Below are 21,820 nucleotides of genomic sequence, written 5' to 3'. Positions count from 1 at the left end.
CATATCTCCATGACATCATTCATTGCACTGGATTTGAATTTTCCATCTTTGTGTCTACCTGTCGACTTTGTACTGATTTGTTTTCATTTCTTATTGACTTTCATTGCTCTACTGTCTGGTACATTTCTTGGCAGTACAGGTCATATGCAGGATATGTAGGACATATAGTTTTGCTCAACATGAGAATACATAAACAAAGCAATGTACCTTAGAACTGTTCCATCTCCAAAATCTCTCAGAGCTTCTGCTCTCTAACAACAATCTCCTTTCTCTTTATCACTCACAGGTGCAGGACAAATTGTTTCTCACTGTGATCTCTCTTCCACCATTTCTAGCTTTCTGGACTATGCAAATTTGCCTCTTCCCTCACCCTACAGTCAGACGTTGCATCCTTATCCCCCCTACCACCCAACTTTCCCACATCCTCATCATTTGATCACATATCTCATATCTATTCTCAGCTGCGATTTACCAGTCATCAAATTTCTTCATCCCATCTCTCAAGATGCCTACACATGCTGAATGGGATATGGACGTCATTAATATTTCCATCGGTATCACATCCAGTTAGTTCCTGTTACAGTCCCACAGTAAAGAGCCTCAAATAAATCCCCGTAACTCAACACTTTCCCATGGTCTCAGAAGGAGACCTCATTGCTGAGTTACTGAGAAGATAGTGGTCACCTAGTCTACACAACATAATGTTCATTCCTTCAATGCATGTCTGCAGGTCTTCATTAGTTGCTTCTATCTCCATGTAGTGATTTTTTTCTTTTCTTTTCTTTTTTCTTTTCTTTTCCTTTTGCTTTTTTTCCCTTTCTCTTTCTTTCTTCTCTTTTTCTTTCTTTCTCTTTCTTTTTTTCTTTCCTTCTTTTCTCTCTCTCTCTCTCTTTCTTTCTTTTCTCTCTTTCTTCCTTCCTTCCTTTTTTTTTTTTTTGATGGAGTTTCTCTCTTCTCACTCAGGCTGGAGTGCAATGGTGCAATCTTGGCTCACTGCAACCTCCACCTCCTGGGTTTGAGCAATTCTCTTGCCTCAGCCTCCCAAGTAGCTGGGATTAAAGGCACCCGCCACCATGCCCAGCTAATTTTTATATTTTTAGTAGAGATGGGGTCTCATCACATTTGCCAGGCTGGTCTCAAACTCCTTACCTCAGGTGATACACCTGCCTCAGCCTTCCAAAGTGCTGGGATGACAGGTGTGAGCCACCATTCCTAGCCCATGTAGTGGTTTCTAATTCAAGGCTCTACCTCTCATCCTCAAGACCTCTCTTTCTGATTTCTTAATTTTTTCCCTTGCTGTGCCCTCAGAAGATCCATCAAGGGTACCCTGCCATTTCCGGCATTCCAAGGTTCCCACTTCATTGACTCTTTTCCCCCAAGTAATTCTACTACCAGATGATGCTCAAGAAATCTGGGCTCTGTAGTCAAATAATCTTAGGAATTATGATATACCGTGTCACCATTTTGGATATTTGTAAGACAAATATAGCCAATTAAAGATAGTAAAGAACCTCATTCACTTTAGCTTTATTAGGGTATCCTAAATGGTGTATAACTTTGTCTTTTGTTTTCCTTCAAGTAACAGCCATTAACGCTCTACAAAACTTTTGAGATGCAGAACTTAGACTACTGCTTTAACACATAAAATGTCCACATCTCTACTATTAAAACAATTAGACTACTGCTTTAACACATAAAATGTCCACATCTCTACTATTGAAACAATGATCAAACAAGTATGACTTTCATGGTGTTGATAATCCTCAAGATTGTTTTCTCATTACTTCTTCTTACCACTATTTTTATTGAGGAGAAGTTTGTATCTCTAGTTCTCCTTCATACAATTCTCATTACTTTAGCAATCAATTAAATGTAGAGACTCAATCTATAGCTTCCAGGTCTCTCCTAAATTAAATGGCTATATTTCTGACTGTGTTCTTAATGTCTCCACCAGTTTGCTTCTTGGAGCATGAGGTGCACATGTTTGTTACTAACTTATTATTGCTACTAACTACCACACCAGACCAGCTCTCAGTTGGTGGTACCAAATTCTTCTTTGTTCTTTGTCCCAGCATTAATATTTTGAACTGAATATGAAAAAGTAGGGATGCATGTTTATTTTTCAAGCCAAATATATCTACAGAATTGAACCATGTTCCATCATTTGCTAATTATTGAACCTCAGGATCCTTATCTGTAAAGTAATGGCAAGAACACTTATTTATAGAATAAATAATAGTGGGTGCTCCATGTGTATAGTGTATAGATATAGATATTCATGTGTATAGATATTTCCCTTTGAAATATCTTACAGTTCCATTTATTCTTTCTATTTCTCTTCTACTCCTATAGTTTAGACTCTGATAACTTAACAGCCTCAATATTTGCTTTTAGGACTTTAATATCTCACCCCTGTCCAGAAAAACAATGCAGAGTTACACTATACAGTATATTGTGTGTACATATGTAACTACAAATCATTATGTTGTTATACTGTCACAATAATATCCTAAGAGAAAGACACGTATACGATAAATAGTCTTTCCATCATACAGTGTGAAAATTATGCTTTATTTCACTTGGCATTTGAAGTCATGATTTTACTTCAAGTACAACTAAATATTTGGAACAACATGGGCCTTTATAATAGAGTTTGCTAAGTACATTTTCCACTGTCTCCTGAGAACTGAAAAAGCTGAGAAATGTAGTTTCAGACCAGAGTACATCATCCTGTCAATGTTACTGATTGTTTTACCAACTGGACTCATAGATACATGGCCAACACCCAAAGGAGGGGAGAAGAAAGTGACAGTGGCTGAGAGATGTAAAATATCCCCTTCTAACTTCATAATTTGGAATTTTTAAAAATATTTATAATTTACAAGAATAAACAATGAAGTAATGGTCCGTAGGGTTCTCTGTGGCCACTTTGGACTTTTAAACAGTGATGGGTCACTCTTAAGTATCTAAAGTTCAAATTCAGTTTGGATCCCAACCAAAGCATTCAAATAGATAGATGAAGTTTTTCAAACCTCCGGAGATTGGAAATGTGAGCTGGAAATCTCATGCCCCTTCATGGTATTTTTGATTCTTCTGGTTTTGGCAGAAGTGGGAAATGAAGTTTAAGTTGAGCAATTTAGATGACTAAAAATTAAACTGATAGTTGTCCAAATATGGACTTTATAGTACAGATATCCATAAAGCACACGCCTTTCCAAAGTTCACAGTTTTAGAAAATAGATATCTTCATTATCTGTGTTAATTCCTTTTTTAATTGTTTGTTTTGGATAGTTAATAGTAGAAGAAATTATACAGTTGACCAAGTACTTTCTCCACACACTTGTTTAACTCCCAATTATAGAAGTGGTTTGAAACACAACTCTACTCCCTTATTTTTTCTTTCTGAATTTAGAAAACTCTCTCTCTCTCTCTCTCTCTCCCCCCCATCCCCCAATTCCTTAGTTATTTAAAGGGCTTAGTTCCATTGGAAGGGATAACACATCTCATTTGGTTTAGGCACATTAAGGCAGGGTCTACACAACCAGAGGTGAAATGAAACAAGACTGAAAAATATTGTTCGCCTGATTTTTGGAAAATACAGATATTGTAACGTCGGGGCAGTAGTTGGGATGACACCTTCAGGTCCATGCTATTTACTTTGGTGGCAGAGATAAACTGTAGCAAGTCAAATCAACTAATCTTTTTGTTTGATCTGAATAAGCTGAAATTGCTAAAATGTACAATGTAACACTTTCTATCATGTAACTCACAGAAAATAAATTTAATTGGATCTCAAGGACAGAAGGACACATCAGCTTCAAAAGGTATATTAAGATACTCTCATCCAGGCTCCCTCTTGTAATAAGTTTGAAAACATGTGCCCTACCCTGGAGCTTCTTGTTCTTTCCATGACACCATGCTTTCATTCAAAGCAAAAGCAGCTCATGGAGGAGCAAGAACATACCATGACTGCATTCAACAAACAGGCAGAATAGGCCAGGCCCAGTGGCTCACGCCTGTAATCCCAGCACTTTGGGAGACCGAGGCGGGCAGATCACCTGAGGTCAAGAGATTGAGACCATCCTGGTCAACATGGTGAAACCCCATCTCTACTAAAAATACAAAAATTAGCTGGGCATGGTGGCAGGCGCCTGTAGTCCCAACTGCTCAGGAGGCTGAGGCAGAATCTCTTGAACCCAGGAGGCAGAGGTTGCCATGAGCCAAGATTGCACCACTGCACTCCAGCCTGGCGACAGAGCAAGACTCTGTCTAAACAAACAAACAAACAAATGAAAAACAAAAACAAAAAACAGGCAGGATAGTTTGTGCCAACTACCCTTTTATTCCTACTAAGTGCAAATGTTCCTTGCACTTAATAGGTGAGCAGTAATAGTAAATCCTTATTGAATTTAATACGTATCTTTTGGGAATCATTGTTCAAGTTTGATAGGAGAGATGAAAATGACAACCAAGGTGAACTTACATGGTTTAATTCTTTTTGTGTCCCTACACCACCTTCCAGTCCCATCCCATAAACTAAACACCTATACACAACAACCCAGGACAGCTTGGAAATCTTCACTGAGACAAGGGAGGGATTTATTCTCCCAACATTTAGAACATGACACAGAAGACCTGGGTTCAAATCCTGAACCTATCATTTACTAGCAGCCACATTATGGAATGTTGCTAAATTATGAAATGCTTGATGTATGCCCTCCTTCAACAAACCTTGCAGCGGCTCCAGAGAAACATGTACTGTTCAAGGCCCTGGAGATGAAGCAGACAGCAAAACATTTCCCAGATGCCAACCTGATTACGGAGTACATCAGTATTGTTGAGATGCCTCTAAATTCTCCCTTTCTCTTACTTCAAACCTACTGTCTGGGATCTCTCTAGTGAAACCTAGGGGTCTATATGGAGCAGGCATGAACCATAGATACAAATATGGTAAGAAGTTTCTCTCCTCTAGGCATTCCCAGTGTGGGAGAACCATATGCATATAATTCACTGCAGGAATGTATTAAGACCTTTCATAGAGACACAAACCAAGCATTCTGTAGTTATATTCAGAAATATTTGAAATTTGCCTAGAGAAGTTAAAGAATAAGCAACTCATTTGTTTTATATGGGGATAAATTGAGACACAGGATGTGAAAACATATATTAATTGCATCATTGATATAAACATGTAAATATATTTTTGCTTAGTAATATATTTGAATATATATTAACAGGTATATATGATTTTCTAATATCAGATGTATCTTAAACACAGCCAAATATGTTTCAAATTCCCATTATTTGAAAGGATTAAAAAATAAACTCCAAGTTGTTCAACAAATCAAATAATTTTTATATTCTGAAACTGATAGGCCACTGCATTAAAACACTTTTGATAAGTATAATTATGTTTTCTCTGATCTTTTAGTATTCCCTTACTTGGGGATGTGTGTGTGTGTGTGTGTGTGTTGTGTGTGTGTGTGTGTGTGTGTGTGTGTGTGTTTCTGGCTTCCTTCTTTATTAAAAATCCTCATTCCTATTGTTTGTTTGCCCAATATATGTAAACAAAAACTCTCTGGTTAAGCCCAATTAATACAATGTAGATTAACATTCATTACTCACAAATTAAACTTATTTTTCTTTCATTTCTTACTAATAGGTCAGAAAAGCACCATTTAATCTCTTTAAACTCTTAAGTTCGCATTTCACTTGGTTTTTCATGCTAGTCTGTAGTGAGTAATCCTTGTACTACAGAATGGAGGGATTCCGGAGTAAGATCCTCCAACTATTCTCCATTCCCTTAGATGCTATGGACATTTGAGTAGCCTTTTGTGCACCCCAGCAGAGGTTTTGACTCACTCCCACTCACAGCACCATCTGAAAAACAGCAACAAAACCATAAGCACAGAGAGGTTTGACTTCTAATGCTACTGCTGAGTATTATCCTTACCCTTGGAATGTTCATTTTGACATTTTTATCCCTAAGTCATTCACTACTGATGTAAACATGAGAGCTCGTTAAAACAGTTCCCTGAGCTGCCCTGCTGGAAACTTCTTTCAGGCTGGAGAAGTCATCTCACTGCACCTTTTCCTGAGCCCTGTTTTGGTCTCTGAGACTCACTACAGCCTGACGTCTTACTGCAAGCAGTACATTTCGATATGAAGTCTTATCAAATGCTTTTCTTTGATGGGGTACAGAATCCAGCATGTTTCCTGGCTGAGAATGCTATAATATCTGCAGGGAACTTTCACAAGTTCGTTAGGCAAGACTTTCCCCATAAATCTGGCAGCTGGCTTTTCAAGGTGCTCTTTAGCTAAAACCTACTGCAAACATGTCGAGTACTTCTTTTCACACCTGATTTCTTTTCAGAGTCCATGAACTCAGCAACTGGTGAAGCCACACTTGAAAAATAATTTAATGTCACTATTCAGTTGGTTGTCAGTTACAAGGCCTGAAATTCTTCCGGGGGCATCTCAAGATGCCTCACTCTGATTCATTGTCAGGAGGCATTATGGGTAGCTGAAAGACTGAGTTTGGAGAAAAGGCTGTCTTGAGGCTCAATTCTGACTTTGCCACTGGAGACTTTGAGGGAGTTATTTAACCCCAGCAGCTCAGTTGTTCTCATATATATATATGAGATTATATATATGATATATATGTATATGAGATATATGATATATGAGATATATGATATATATGTAACATAGATACATGATAGTACATGCTGTATTATATATATGATAGTACATGCTATAGTTAGTGTAGATCTAGGATTGTGAGGACTAAAATTACGCATAAACAGTCCAGCAGTAGTAGGTCCTTCATTAAAAAATATAAAACACAAATCTATTAAGTAAAATTTTTATAGGAATTTGCTTTTTAAATCAGCACATCTACAGTCAGTTGTTTTGCTTTAAGTTCTGTCAGCATGAGGCTTTTGGAAATGTCCCTAAAGAGCCTCTTTTCTCTTTCTATTACCTTAAAGTTTGAAGTGATAGAAAGTTTTCATTGAGAAAAGTAGGGCCAGGTTCTCAGGATGGCAATGGTTTCTACCAATCAGACCTGAAATGTATACAAGTGACACAAAATGGACTCTCATTTTACATAATTAATTGCTCTCTATTTTAAACCTAGACTATGTGTCCAGCTTTCTTTCATTTTACACACCATTCCCTTCTTTCCAGCCATCTTTCAGTGTACTAAGAATAGTCATACCCTAAACCTAAACTGAACTGGCCTTGGACTTTTTTCTTTACCCTCTACAGTCTTTTCACTGCTCTAATTCTCTATCATGCCAGAATGTTATAAAGAAGGCGTTTGTTTATTTGAACTAAGTCAATGACCTTTTCAAGGCATTCTCATCATGAGTTACATATTACGTAGAGTAGCTTCTGTGCATAATGAACAAATAGGATCAAATTCCAAGACTTATGGGATAAAACTAAATTTCCCCTCAGGTTGTCAACTTTTTAAGGAGATGCTCTGCAGAACAGATAATGTTGACCTGGTATTATGGAGACACATCATGACAGGGTAGCATTTTGTCACAATGGTGATGTGTGAACTTCAGAAGATCTGGATTCTGAGTTTGGACACATTGCCAAGAATGTGGATTTCTTTTTAAAGCATCCAGATGTTTTATGTCTGTAGAGCTGGGCTTTTGGAAGTTGTTTATTTGTTGGTTTATATCAGGACAAGAAAGAGTACATTGCCTTCTTGAATCTCATTCAAGTCATATCCAGAGTCTGAGAAACACACCACACCTTCAAATACCTATTCTCGATTCTTTAAATGTTTTGTGTTGGACTTTTGTTGATGGTATCAAAGCTAGATTTATTTTAAAACAAACACACATTTTATTTTAAGCAAAGTCAAAATGTTAAATGCCATTGCATACAAATTAGGGAATGGAATGGAGGACTGGAGGGATTATTAGAAACTGACTTTTTATGACCTTGATATTTCCGCACAAACACCAAAGGGAAATCAACCAGGAACTTTATGTCCTTCCGCCTCTGTGTGCCTAAATATGTCACGTGTTAGAGCTGCCTCTGTCATCTGTATACAGCTGCCTCTCTGTGCAGATTCCATGATGACCATCACTGATGGAGACTGGATTATTGAGGTGCAAGCTAATTAACTTCTGATTCGTGTTTACTATCATTTATCTAAAAGAGGTAAAGCACAGAGGATTTGGCTTCCATGGAAAGATCATGAACCACTTCACTCAGCTACCTTACTTCTGGAGAGATTTGACTAGCTTTAGGTTATAAATAGGGAAACTTAGTGTTTCCATGTGGCAATTCATGTCCCTTAAAAGCAGAGGTTTTTGACTTTGTTAACTGCTGTGTTAATAGTGCCTAGAAAAACACAGCCCATGCCTGTTGCTCCTAATGTATCTGCTCAATGAATGACTAAATGCTTCAGACCAGTATTATGAATTGCCTCCATTTTGAGCATGAAAATCAGATCCAGATTATCCAAATCACAAATGTTGTTGTTGTCTGTTTGTGCGATAAGATGAAAAATAGACTTTCCCACAATGGTGAGTGAATTGTTCATAGAAGTAGTTTGACGACAACGAGGAAGTACAAGTTCTGTACTTGAAACTTGGTGGCAGTGGTGAAGATGTCTTTCTCTCTCTGATGAGATCCCTGAGAGGTACCATGAAGTGCTATCTGCCTTCTTATGTATATTGGACTCTGTTCATACATTCAGAGTAGGCAATTTCCCAAAACGTTTTAAGCTTTTATGTGTTTCTCCTAGCTTTTTGGGATGGAGTCTTGCTCTGTCACCTAGGCTGGAGTGCAGTGGTGCAATCTCAGCTCACTGTAACTTCCATCTCCCGGGTTCAAGCGATCCTCCTGCCTCAGCCTCCCAAGTAGGTGGGATTACAGACGTGTGCCACCACGCTCAGCTAATTTTTGTATTTTTAGTAGAGACAGGGTTTCTCCATGTTGCTCAGGCTGATCTCGAACTCCTGACCTCAGATGATCTGCTCCCAAGGTGTTGGGATTACAGGCATGTGCCACTGCACTCGGCCACATTTTAAGCTTTTAAATGTTGTGATTCATTATTTAGTCCATGGGTTGTACAGAGAATAGAGCAGAGTTTGTTCAATTACTTTGGGGTAGGAAGTAGAAGGCACAGGAGTTCTTTATTGGTGGTGACTTCTATTTTGTATTATTAAGTAAAACTTATAATTTGTAGTTAGAATAATAACTACTACCAGTACTGTTATAAAAACAACTACCAATTATTGAGAGTTATGTACCAGGTACTATGGCTTCACAAAGCTTTATGGGACAGGTGGTATTCTTTCGGTTCTACAAAACAGGGAACTATAACTCAAAGACTTCCACAAGAACGTAGAGCTACTAAAAAGATAGAGTTGGGATTTTAACCCAGATATGCTAGATACATGGTTTCCATAATTCTGGTTAACAAATCCTAAGTCCTGCTTTTCATTTTTGTGAATAAGTCATCAAGCATAAGAAGGTATGCAAGCCTTAATGAACTACCTTAATCTTCTCATAGGCTTCCAGAAAACAAAATAACAGAAGTGCACAGGTTACCTTAAAGGTGCACTGTTTACATCCCAGACTAAATCAGTGCTCATACAGCTGCTGAGAAAACCACATGAGAGCTTGAAACAGAAAGGAGGGATCTATAATGCTACACTGTACCTAAGTTTAATATCAAATTAAGTTTTTTGTTTGTGTCTTTTTCAACCAATGATATACTTGAAGGCATGCAGTTTCCTAGGGAAACAATAATTCAAGAACTTCCAAAGTTATGCTTAGGTAATGTGTAAAGAAGACTAACAAAGAAGAGATATAACTAGAAGAGATTTTAAGAATCACTCAGCTAATCTTCCTACTTTGTGCCCTATTTGTACCAAGAGACAGGGAGGGAAATAATGTAACTATCTTGTACAGAATGACATTATATAAGCAATAGACACATTTAGGAGAGGATTACAAAAGAAATCTATGGTGTTCCTGAGTGGTACCTCACTTAGTGCCTCTTTATTTTGTGCTGTCAACAATGTTGTGTAGCTAAGTTCAGTGCTCTCTCTCTCTCTCTCTCTCTCTCATATATATATATATATATGAGTCAGCCACTTTCCCCATGAAGATTAAATGAGATAATGCATGTAAAAGTGTTATCTCAACCATAATGTGCCATGCAAGTATTAGATATTGTAAGGGCCCAGGAATTTATAAGAACTCTCCAGCATTCTATAAACAGGTTACAAGCCAGTGATATAAGGCTGCCAGAACTACCATGCAGGGCATTTGTTACATCATCAAAGAAAAAAAATGGGCGGAAGAAGGATGAAGAGCTAATCGGTGAAAATTTTTCTAGTTCTTAGAAGATTTCACTTCCATTACTCTGAACTATTGTGTGATAAATCTTTTACTGGCTTCTGGCTTTCCATGACCTGGAAGTCAATCTTCCAGCAGACTGGAGTTGAAACTGGTAGCAGAGAAGAAGGAAAAGTTGCTCTCTCCTCTAAAGGATGTTGTCATTGCGGGGATCTTGGCATAAGAAGCACTTTTTTGAGCTTGAGGCTACCTGAAGGGTTTCCTTAATCTAACTGTGCCCAATTACTGGCAGTTTTCACAGCAGTATGTTTCAGCAGCTTCTCAAAGAATAGAAGCAGACAGTAAAAAGAGAGGGGCCAGGATGGGTTTCAGTGGTTCATCATGAATAAGTCAGGCTTCTGGTGATCAGCAAAGGGAGAGTCTGGTTTCCATAAATCAGAGAGGTAGTTAGCAAGGGTGAGTTGGGACTTAAGGGAACCTTGCGTTGAAAGCCAAAAGACTTGTACTTGTGCCTTAATTATACAACTTAGGTCCTCAAAGAAGGGTGCGACTTAGACTAGGTGAGGCTGTTCTGTCAGCTGATCAGAGAAGAAAGCGTTGATCTTCTAGGCATAAGAAACTGAGCTTGGGTGAAGATGAAAGTATATACTCCTTTTGGGTTTCCCATTGCTCAGCAGAGCAATGGTTGTGTTGGTATTTAGCTGTCTGAAGATGTAAAGTTGTGTCTTCTATCCTGGTGGAATATTAACAATCCCTGAACCTCTCCTAATCAAGATGTCATGTGTACCCTCACATCAGATGAATTGAGCTCAACAGGTTGGTGGGTGAAACTTGGACATCTATTTTGTTTTTAATTTTATTTTTAAGTTTTCCAAGTGATTCCAATTGCAGTCAAGCTTAAGAACCACTGACTTAAAAGTTTTAAGATGGAAATTTGCAAAGGGCTGCTATTCAAATCACTGTTCCTATAGCTACATAGCTGTTTATGATCTAAGACGACACCTGGATAAGTGTCAAAGGTCAATTATTAAGAGGGTCTGGCAGTGAAAACTGATACCATCCAGGTGGGCCTTCTAAGATAATAACTTGCTATGAAGCTTCATGTTCGTTTCCACATTAGGAATGCAGAGGCAGCATATTAGGAGGAAGCTGGCATGGTGTGATTCACAGAGCACATGCTGTAGGCTCTATTTCTTTACAGTGCACAAAGGAGCCTCAGGACAAGGCCTTCCTCACTCCTCCAAAAGCCCATGTATCAGACTAGGGGGATACTTCCTTTTGAAATTAGCCAGCTTGTCTCTGTCATTTGACTGTTGCAAATGACTACTGAATTTATATAAAGTTCATTGATGTTCCTTGTTGGGTTTGAGATTATAAAGTTTTCTGCCCGACTGTCATTGGGAGTAGACTGGAAAGCTGGAGACAAGATTCCCATAGCTTTGGTAGACATGATGACTGGCATAACAAGTAGAGACTGGATAGTTCCAAAAAAACTCAGGAACTTAAGAATGTTAATATAAGGTAATGAAGGCAAGGGATGTGTGTAAGGAAGCCTATTGAAGATTCCAACAATCTTGATTATAGTTTTGTTGCTTTTTTTTCATCTTTCTTTACCTCTTGTGCTAGCATCTCTGCCCAGTTCAAAAGATTATGAGAGAGACCAGCTAGAGCAGAACTGGGCAGAACCTGGAGTTTTGACCAATCACCAGGGGCTGATTTTTTAAAAAGTTTGGACTTCTAGGGAAGTCCAAGGGTAGCTGACCGGTGAATAACTAAGCAACAATGCAAAATAGGACTCCAAGGCTGTCTAGCAACAGACATGGGTAGAGATCCAAGATGGAGGGCATCTGGTAAACACAGGAGATCACATGAATCTCCAGTCTTGAGCCTTAGAAATGGAAGAGCTGGCAGGACTCTAAGAGAACCTATTGTAGGGTGCTCAGAACAGGGGTGCTATACAGGAAAACAAGGCAATGAGTTGTACTTGGGCACGTGGGCAGGATGAAGCACATTAAACTGGACTAAGAGTTAAAGCCTTGTCCTATGAAATCAACCTTGAGCCCAGCCTGGAGAAATGAGAAAAAAGTTTGTCCAGGGGCCAAGGGGACTTCACGCTTGGCTGATGAACTGCTGGTCTACAGCTCCCTGAATTCCCCTTACCCGAGGTCAAGATGAGTTCCAGTCATGTCAGGGCTGGACCTGTAGGTTGGGGTTAAGTGGTTCCAGCTTCTATATAGAGGCAGGAAGCCAAAAGGATCATTACCATAAGTATTTTTTTTTTTCAAATTCACAATTCTACTTTCCTTCCTCAACTACAATTTTGTTATATGGACATGTTCTAAGAGTATGTGCAGAGGATAAAGATTAAATAAACTTTTCCAAGTAAAACACAGTTAAAGGCTACTGCACTGTGGCCAAAAGACTTTCTGTAAAGGTCAAAAGTACTTACTGTAGAGAGCAACCAAATGCATTTGATGTTCTTTTATGCTCTAGAATATCTAATACTATGTAGAACACATAATATACTTTAAGTGAGTGCATATCAATACATACAAGAAAATCATAGTTATGAGAGAGGTGTATAATTGATATGATATTTGAAATATCATTACTGTGCACTGATTTTATTTTTTTTAAGTTTCTGCAAAACTTTATTCTTGTTTTCTCTCTTTAAAATTGTAAGTCTTAAATATTTAGAAGATATCTTGCTGTCATATAATATCTGATATTCACACACGTGCACATAGGTACACAAATACACACAAACAGAGACTTCCAATGAGAAAACCCTGAAAAAGGAGTTTGGGGAGTGCTGTGTTAACCAACATATTGCTGAGTTAGCAACTAAATAACCAGCTACATACATCCCTTTTGTATCATCGAGTAGTGTGCATTCTTAAAGTGATAATGGAACTAAATTTGGAGAGAACAGTCCCTTAAGTTTCAATTTATTTGTTTCACAATCACAGCCTCAAACTGAAGGGAAAATTACGCTGCAGTTTGATAAATAAAGCACTATACATTCAAAAACAAAATGCAAAATGAAAACTTTTAGAACTTCAAATAATCAAGGATCTTAGATTAATTCCATCAGTGGTTGAGAGTTTTTTGTTGTTGTGAATTTGCTGGAGAATTTAGTATGAAAGCACTCTAACTAGTGTCTGATTATATCAGTGTCTCTATTTCCTTTTAGAACACACATCTGTTGTTGTGGGGGGTTTTCGGAGAGGAGAGTGTGGTTGTGGTTATTATGGAAATACGGCAAAACCAAATATTTTAAAGCAGATGAGAAGAAACCCACAAACAGTTGGCTCACAAATGTTGTAATGCTTTCCACACCCAGGCATAAAGCAAGCCGCAGCGGCAGCAGCAGCAGCACTCCTGGTGGCCTCTGTTTTATCTGTTTCAAACACTGGGCTGCTCCTGTTAGTTAACTGACTGGAGATTGTTTTCTCCCTTTATCCCCTCTCTCTCTTTTTAATTGTTGTTACTCTGTTTTGCCTGAAAGCTGCAGTATCTCACTGTTCATTATTCCCTGTTCAGTCAAATCCTGTCCAAAATTAACTCATTATGTGCTGGAGTTCTTCTCAAGCTCTCTTGTCTTACAAGATGCACAAAATAGACCTCACTGGAGCTCTTTTAAGAAGTTTGCATATCATACAGATAATTCTTTGAATTCACTCAAAGCTGACTTTACTGGGCTGTGTTTCTTTAATATTTACAACTTCTAACTAGAAATATTTCTAATTACTAATAAGAAATGGTTATGAAATTCTAAAGTTTCAACCATTTTAATCCTTTCTCTCTCTTTCTCTCTCCCTCCCTCTCTCTTATATAAACCTAGTTCTGCAGACCCTGTTTTGATTTTAGTTTCTCTTTTTTATTTTGCTTGGAAAATTTTAAGAGTCTTCGAGTCTCCAAACTAAAGCCATAAGACAGAAAAAAAAAAAAAGCCATCAGTCAGGACAGCTGGGGAACTAGTTTCTCATATCAGCATCAAATTCCAAGGTATTCAACTTGAATTAAGTGCAGCCATCAGAAAAACCATAGAAATAGGAAAGTTGCTGTTGTAAATTAATGATTATTTGCTGTGTGCGTTAGAGTTGCTGTTTGTACCACATTTTATTGTGATGTTTTATTCTTATTCAGTGCAACAGTAATTGGGTCCTAAACATGATAAAGTATCTTAAAGGCTGCATTGGTAGCTGAGCTGCCTACAGCAGGTTTTTAACTCTAGTTAAAGAAGGTTAATCAAAGCTAATGAATCTGTTTTATCCATTGCCACGAGTTTTAAAAAAAATGTGCCAGGAGGTGACTGAACTAAAATCCGAATTGTTCAGCTGTGAACGCAAATACATTTTTAGCATAATGATTTTGCAAGCCTCTTGGATGGCCCTGGGTCCGTGGATGGCAGGTACCTGCAAGCTCTGTAGTTTTCTTACCTTTCTACCACTGCTCACTCTTCTGCCATTAAAAAATATGAGCCTTATGAAAATACAGGAGAGGGAATGCAATCCCACACTACAGCCTTCAGTGTGAGAATATCAAGAGACTGTTGCATTCAGAAGTTCAGAATAGCTCTGCTCTTTATAAAAGAATATGAGGAGCCCCCTAATAAGGCCAATTCATTAGAACAAGTGTTTGTTACTAAAACACACCACGCAGGACCACAGGGATCTGAGCCAGACAGCACGGCAATTAAAGTTGCCTCCCTTCCAAACGCAGGCGGCCCACCAACTCTCACCCACGAGTTCTGCTTTGTTTTCCTATTAGAAATGTGATTGAAGAATGCAAGTTCATAATTTGTTCATGAAGCAGAGGACAAGTAACTCTCTGGTTGCAACATCCTTTTATGCACTTTAAATCGGAATTTTAAAAAAAATTCAGGTTGCTTGTGCATCCTTTCTAAAGGCGCAGGAGGAGCAAAACCGTCTTCCTCTGGGAATATACCTTGGTGCCCAGAAAACATTGCCTAGTTGCATTTGAAAAAACGCTCAGTGAGAGACCATCCTCCAAATATCTAAAATCACAGTGGTGGAGGGTTTTTAATTTTAATCCCAGCATTTACAGAAAACACACACACACACACACACACAGCCTGCAGTGACACCTTTCCCCTCCCCTTTGGTGCTCTGCGGAGCTTTGGAATGAGATTCATAGCGACTCAGGACTGTTGCTGGCAAGGAAAACCCCCTGCCTATGAGACAGAAAGAGGGGCGGGGAGGGCCATTGTGGCTTTCCCTCCTGCTCTCTTTTTAAATCCAAATAATATTTGTACTTTGGGGGGAGGGTGTGAAAAAGGGATCAAGATATGAAGCAAGGCAGAACCCAAAAAGCGAGGGGGAGAATAAAGCTCAAGGAGAGAGACTAGCTTTGGTCCGAGAAAGGGCCTACATCACAGGTTTCAAAAGCATCTTTTTTCAGTTTCACAAGCCACAACCCCCTTGATGAAAACTAGTTGCGAAATTCAGTGCCTGTTAGGCCTCAGCTAATTAGAAAAAATGGGCTTTTTTTTCTTTTCCTTTCTTTCTTTAGCACCTTTTCTTTCAAGCATTTAGTCTCAGGAGGGGGATCCAGGCTCTTGGCCGGGCTGTTTTGAAAACACGCCTTTGAATGCCTCTCCCTAATTCACGCCTTTTGTTTTTCAGCTTTTGTGTTTGCCAGTTTGACCATATAACGTTATACATCTGGTGTATAGCTTGTTGGGGGCTTTTTTCTCCCAGGGTTCCTATGCATTCCCTATAGGACCCTCCTGAGCTTCAATTTGAGCGATCGTGTAACATAAAGGGGGTAAAGGAGAGCCTAGGAGGCTGGGGAGTTGGGGGAAGGAGGGAGCAGGAGAGGGGAGGAGGCCTGGGGGAGACAGAGAGAGAAATGAGTGAAACATAAAAAAAAAAAAAAAAAAAAAAAAAGTTGAAAAGAATTCTTTTGCTCTCTTCTTTTCTTCTCACTGTTGCGACTGGACCCTGAGTCAGCCGGCGACAAGGCCTTGGTGGGAAAATGACGGGGCCACAGAATAGATAACTCATTGGAATTCTGGCAACATATTCGTAAATAAAACAAAAGTGGGGAGGCGGGCTGGGGGAGGGCGTGTGTTCCTGGGGAAGCGCAGAGCTGCACAGGGCAGGGCTAGGAGGACATTTCCAGGGCCGGCTCCCTGCCTTGACTCTTGCAGGGGAAATATAAGATGGTCAAAGGAAAGGAATCCAACAGTTTTGCCCAGGCTTGTTTAGCAAAGCTCTTGCAGCTGGAGCTGTTTATTATTGCAGCTAGGAAGATGCTCTTCCAAACACACTTCCCAAGCTGAGAGAGCAGAAATCATCTATCTTATTTCTTCAGAGCCTGCACGGTCTGTGACTCAGAAAGGGGTTTCTGTTAAAAGAGGAACATACTTGAGCGTGGTTATTTTTTCCCCAGCTGCTCAAGAAGAGGCTTCCCCCAGATTTAGTTTGCAGGTATCTTTCCCAACTCTTACCTCCCATGCACACTTTTGATAAAACAGCTTGGATACCGCTTCTTGGAATGATGATACTGATGTAAGTTTCCTGACTTAAAAGCTCCCAGTCGTCTAGTGGATTTTGTTGCTACTGGTGCTCACTGATGGGTAATCTTGTGGATGAGCTCTCATCTCAATTTCTCCATCTGCAAAATGGACATATCTTAATATCAAAGTCACAATTCTTAGTTTTCACATACCCAGACAGTTCCTCTTCTAATGAGTCTATTTCATATTTTTTGTTTAATATACACACTGTGTGTGTGTGTGTGTGTATCTGTGAGTACATAAAACCCATTATAAAGATATAGTGTATATTTTGGTGGTTGTGATTTTTGTATGTCATCCAACTGCTCTAGAATAACTCTGCAAGCTTGATTTTGGCTGAAAGAAAACCTAGAATAAATAGGAAGACAATATGTTTGTGGCGGTTGTTTAAAGCTAATACCAGCAGCTTTTTCTTTTCTTTACTGCTGAACAATTTCAAAAGCAATACTAGGCATGAAAGCAAAACAAACTCATTTCAGTGCAAAGCTTATGAGTTATTTGTGTTTCCCTGAATTTAAGGAGGGGGTGGATGAGTAGGAAATTTGTTTTAAATATAGAAATGGGGAAAATACAACAAACTTCACAGACTATCTTGGAAGGTTCTGCAGCTTGAAGTGCAGAGTTTATTACAGATGTGATGTAACTTGTGAGTATAATTTTCAAAAATAGCTGAAGAATACACTGTGAGAAATCTTACCAAAAATATCATTTTCCCCAATATATTTGTAACTCAGGTTACCAGCTGATTAACCCCTTGAAAAGAGTTTCTCTAGGTGGAAATCTATATCCCTGTCTGTTCTTAATCAATCCAGCCACATGACCAATAATGTGGATGCAAGGGTTAACACAATTAAATTAGCAAATGTTTGGAAGGAAATGGCAAAATTGGTTTTTAAAAAGATGTTTAGCAAAGACATTTTGCTGTTCCAATCAGACACATCATTATACAATAGGCTATTTTCAGGAATCTATTTTTTCCTAAATGTTAATCAGACCAGAAGAAAGCGCCTGTTAGTCCACATTGAGATATGCCGTAATTCCCTTGGAAAAGTAACTTACCTTAGGGAAATATTTTGCTTCACAGAAAAAGACTGTTTATTTACTCTGAATTCTTTCCCTTGCAAGGTTGTTGTCTGGTTTTTGTTTTCGTTTAAACTGGTCTCAGAACATGGAGAAGTAGGACCATCGTCAACTGAAACAAAAACAAAACAAAAAAAAACCATGGACTTGAGCTAAAATTCTTAAATGAATTGTTTAGCTTCAAAATGTAAAACTGTCCCAGCAAGAATGTCACAAAGTGTAAGCACAGAAGGATCTGTATTTTACTGAAAACATTCTTTATATAACACCCAAAGAACACGAAAAGAACGAGCCACCCTTACTTATATTACAATGTCTGTATTTGTTATCTTTTCAAGTGTGCTTAACAAATTGATACCATTTTCTAAAAGATTTTTTAGTTTGAGACTCCTAACTCATCCACCTGCTCTCCTAGGTCACAACTGTAAGTCCAGAAAAAGGCGTGCTTTATGTTTCTGTGAAAACTGGCTTTATTTCTAGTTATAAGGGAGGCTGAACTTTTAGGCAAACTTGGTGCCAGGTAGCAGCAGCAGGAGCAACGTGAAAAAGAAAAAATGGCAGTTACTCACTTAAGAAAATACCATTCTGTTGATCGACAAACACCCTTTAAATTTTAGCTATTAACAGCTCTTACAGAAACAGGAACTGCCAATAACAAACTTGATTTCTAATGTCCCCAAGGTAATAATAATCCACTAATTTGACTATATCCCAGCTGGCCTATACAGCAGTTTCTATTTGTTGCTTTTTTTTTTTTTTTTTTTTTTTCCATCAGGGAAGACTTATCTTTCTTTGGGAAAAAAAAAATGCTGGGGGGTATGCTGTAAAGTTAAGAAGGAGTGTGGAGAGGAAACACATGGAAATTTAATGTGAAAGTTTCTTGTTGCAATAAAGCTGTTAGGTTTGGCATGTAGACTGTTATCAGATGGTTCCTTTGACATTACTTGAGCCTTTCAGTAAGTAAGACAAGCCTGAAGGATTAGGTTGTCAACTTCAGCCTGTCATCTTTGAGCGGAAAAAAAGAATTGCTTTTTTCTTCCTTTCTTTCTTTCTTTTTTTTATTTTCAGGTTGCATCCTCCTTCACCAGCTTTGAGCTTTGGAGACCGCAGCAGAGGTAGTTAATAGAAGACAACCTCAGGCCCACATTGATCATGGAAGTCTAGCTTTTAAAGATAACTGAGTCAACCAAGCTGTAAGGCTAATCACCCTGTGCAAGTATGAATTTATCTAAAGAGGATTTCATGTGGAACCCCCGGAGCCGGCCGCCAAACGGATGACTGCACACTTTAAGAAAGTTCGTGGGACTTCTCCCAATCAACTGTCAGGCCACATAAAGGGTCTGGAACGCGCTGACTTAAGCAAACAATATTTAGCCATCTAAGGATACCATAAGGCCCAAGATTTTGCTTTGTTGGTGCTGACAGGAAATATTGATATGTATCAAGTAACACTCCTGATGCAAAAAGGGAGATGTGACTCCTTTCGGTACTATCTCTATTTAGGAAACTGTCTTGTGCTTTAAAAGAAAGCACAGGTGGGGGCAGGGACAATGTCAAATCCAGCACTTCACTGGGTACTTTTCTAGCTTTCCTGGGATCACAATTTCATGAAAATAGGAACTGAGCTAAAGTTGTCTCCTTTAAAAAAAAAAAAAAAAAACACACAAAAATATATTAGAATTTGAATTTGCAAAATCTCAAAATGTCTAGCTGAGAAGTGGACACTGCCCATAACCCCAAAACTATTCTTTAAGTTTATTAACCTAGGAAACCTGTCACTGATTAGGTTTGGGTGCATCTCTCAGCTTTTACAATAGTCTATATTAGAACTATCTGGTTACAGAGTCTAAAAAGTAAATAGAAATATGTGGCTATTAAGTCGAAAATCCCCTAAACAGGAAATATGAGTCAAAACTCGATTTTTTGTGAGAAATAATGTCTGTAATCCTACTGACTCATCACTTCTAGACATTCACGGCTTTAATTACAGGGGAAAAATTTTAAGTCCTATCTTGGAAAAATTTGATAGGGAATATTGGGCTGTTACCATAGAATAAAGGTTGGGTTGGAGGATTTAATTTAAAAAGGAAAAAGAAAGAACCCTATTTTATCAGAATACTCTAAACATTCTCCATCAGTAATGTTGTGCCTGAGGTGATATCCTTGAAGATGCTGGAGGTGGCGGTGTTAATGAAATACCCGTTGGCATTAAATAGCATTTCTAGAATCCTGATTGTAGTGCTAGAAAGGAAAGTGAATTTTGTAACAGCACAATAAACAAGGGGAACTGAGAAAAAAGAACCCGCTCATTCTTTAAGGAAGATCGCTTCCAGTTAAACAAAGAAATTTAGGGTCGTCTGCTTTTCATGAAAATCACATACATATGGCCTTTGAAATTTGTCACTGAAGATGGTTTTGCTCTAAGGTAAAATTCACCACTTTATAGCTTTTCAGCTGCAAGTCTCTGGATTTTTTTTCTTCTCTCTTTTGGCCTGCAGCCCAATATGAATGTATGATCACTAGCACAATAGTTAAACATCTGAGTCTTTTTGAAGTGTCTTCAATGTTACAATGATGTGATGGTTGATTGCCTAGCAGTCAGTTTAGAAAAGACTGCATTCTGCCCCCTAGTGGTAGAAATTAAAGTTTAATGGCTGCTTCATAATATATAATGCCTTTTTTCTCCCCCTCTTTTCCATACGTTAAGGATACAGAGCAGTGTGGGAATCACTGATGAGTTTTGTCATAATCAGTAAAGTGTATATTTTAAACAGGAAAATTTCTAGACTGAATGGACAGGTTTACGAGGCACAGGGTCATTTGATGTATGTTTTGTGTACTCTGCTGTGCTTTGCCAAACAATATACATTACCACTATAAACAGACATTGTCCCTAACACAGCATTCCTTCTGGGAAAATTTTGGGACTTCTTAATAGAAGCTATTAACCAAAAGGGTCATGGTGTTGCCAAAATTATACACACACACACACACACACACACACTCAAAGAAAGCATGATATATTGTCAGAACTTCACGTCTCTTTTCAGATGACCATTTTTTTGTACAGGAGGCAATAAAAACAATTTGCACTAATCACACCACTTACTACTCCACAGGTCACATTCCCTTTGTATTCAAGTTCAAAAAAAACCACACACACCAAAGGTAAAGAAAGGGTTTGTGATGTCCACAAGATTTTGATGTGGGAAGCATTGATCACGTATAGCTTTTTTTTTCAGCTGACAACAAACTAGAAGACATTTGCTTGAGTTTTTATCCTGTCCTGGGTTCTTGCTTGTTTGTTTTTCATCTTTAATGTAGAATTCATATATTGCATGCAGGCAAGCATTGGAAGGCACACAAAATCAAGCACCCATGATATAGGCATCATCCCATGAGTGTGTGTTTAGATCTTGCAGAAGTGAAACTCCATGTTGGAGGAAGATGGGACAGACTGAGGAGAAGGAGGAGGAGGAGGCGTCCGTGGAGAGTGGACAGGCGGGACAGCTGGACCATGTGTAACGTGTCAGTTTGCTTCTGTGCCACTATTGTGTTGCTGATGTTGGAATGCAGGGAAGGCGCTAGTTTATTGAATAAGGAGCCATGTAAATTCCAGCTGTCAACATGTGATCACTCCCTTGGACAAAGAGAGAGGTTTTCTCCTCACTCATATTTGATTTCTAGTCACAGCTACACATTTTCCGGAGCCCTCGTTGCCACCAGGCTACATCCGAGTAGCCTTTGGCCAGCCTTCTCTTTTCAGACTGGTTTTGTAGGATTAGTACCTGGCTTGTAAGGGTGTGTTGGCTGGCATTCAAATGACACACAGTCAGAATTAGTTCAAAAAGAATGCTATGGCTG

The 21,820-nt window shown here is 38.7% G+C and overlaps 1 long non-coding RNA gene across 1 annotated transcript in view; it reads left to right on the top strand.

The window, feature by feature from the left end:
• LOC126959377 (uncharacterized) overlaps positions 1-19,371 on the top strand; it is a 36,086-nt gene extending 16,715 nt beyond the window's left edge. Inside the window, exon 3 of the long non-coding RNA XR_007727513.1 lies at positions 19,025-19,371. This is a non-coding gene — a long non-coding RNA (uncharacterized LOC126959377). The remainder of the gene's footprint in view (positions 1-19,024) is intronic.
• The last annotated feature ends 2,449 nt before the right edge of the window (positions 19,372-21,820 follow it).

The sequence above is a fragment of the Macaca thibetana genome, chromosome 7, assembly GCF_024542745.1.
Source record: "Macaca thibetana thibetana isolate TM-01 chromosome 7, ASM2454274v1, whole genome shotgun sequence".
NCBI lineage: Eukaryota > Metazoa > Chordata > Mammalia > Primates > Cercopithecidae > Macaca > Macaca thibetana.
Note: the sequence above shows the minus strand (reverse complement) of the source record. Positions and strands in the feature narration are given on the sequence as shown.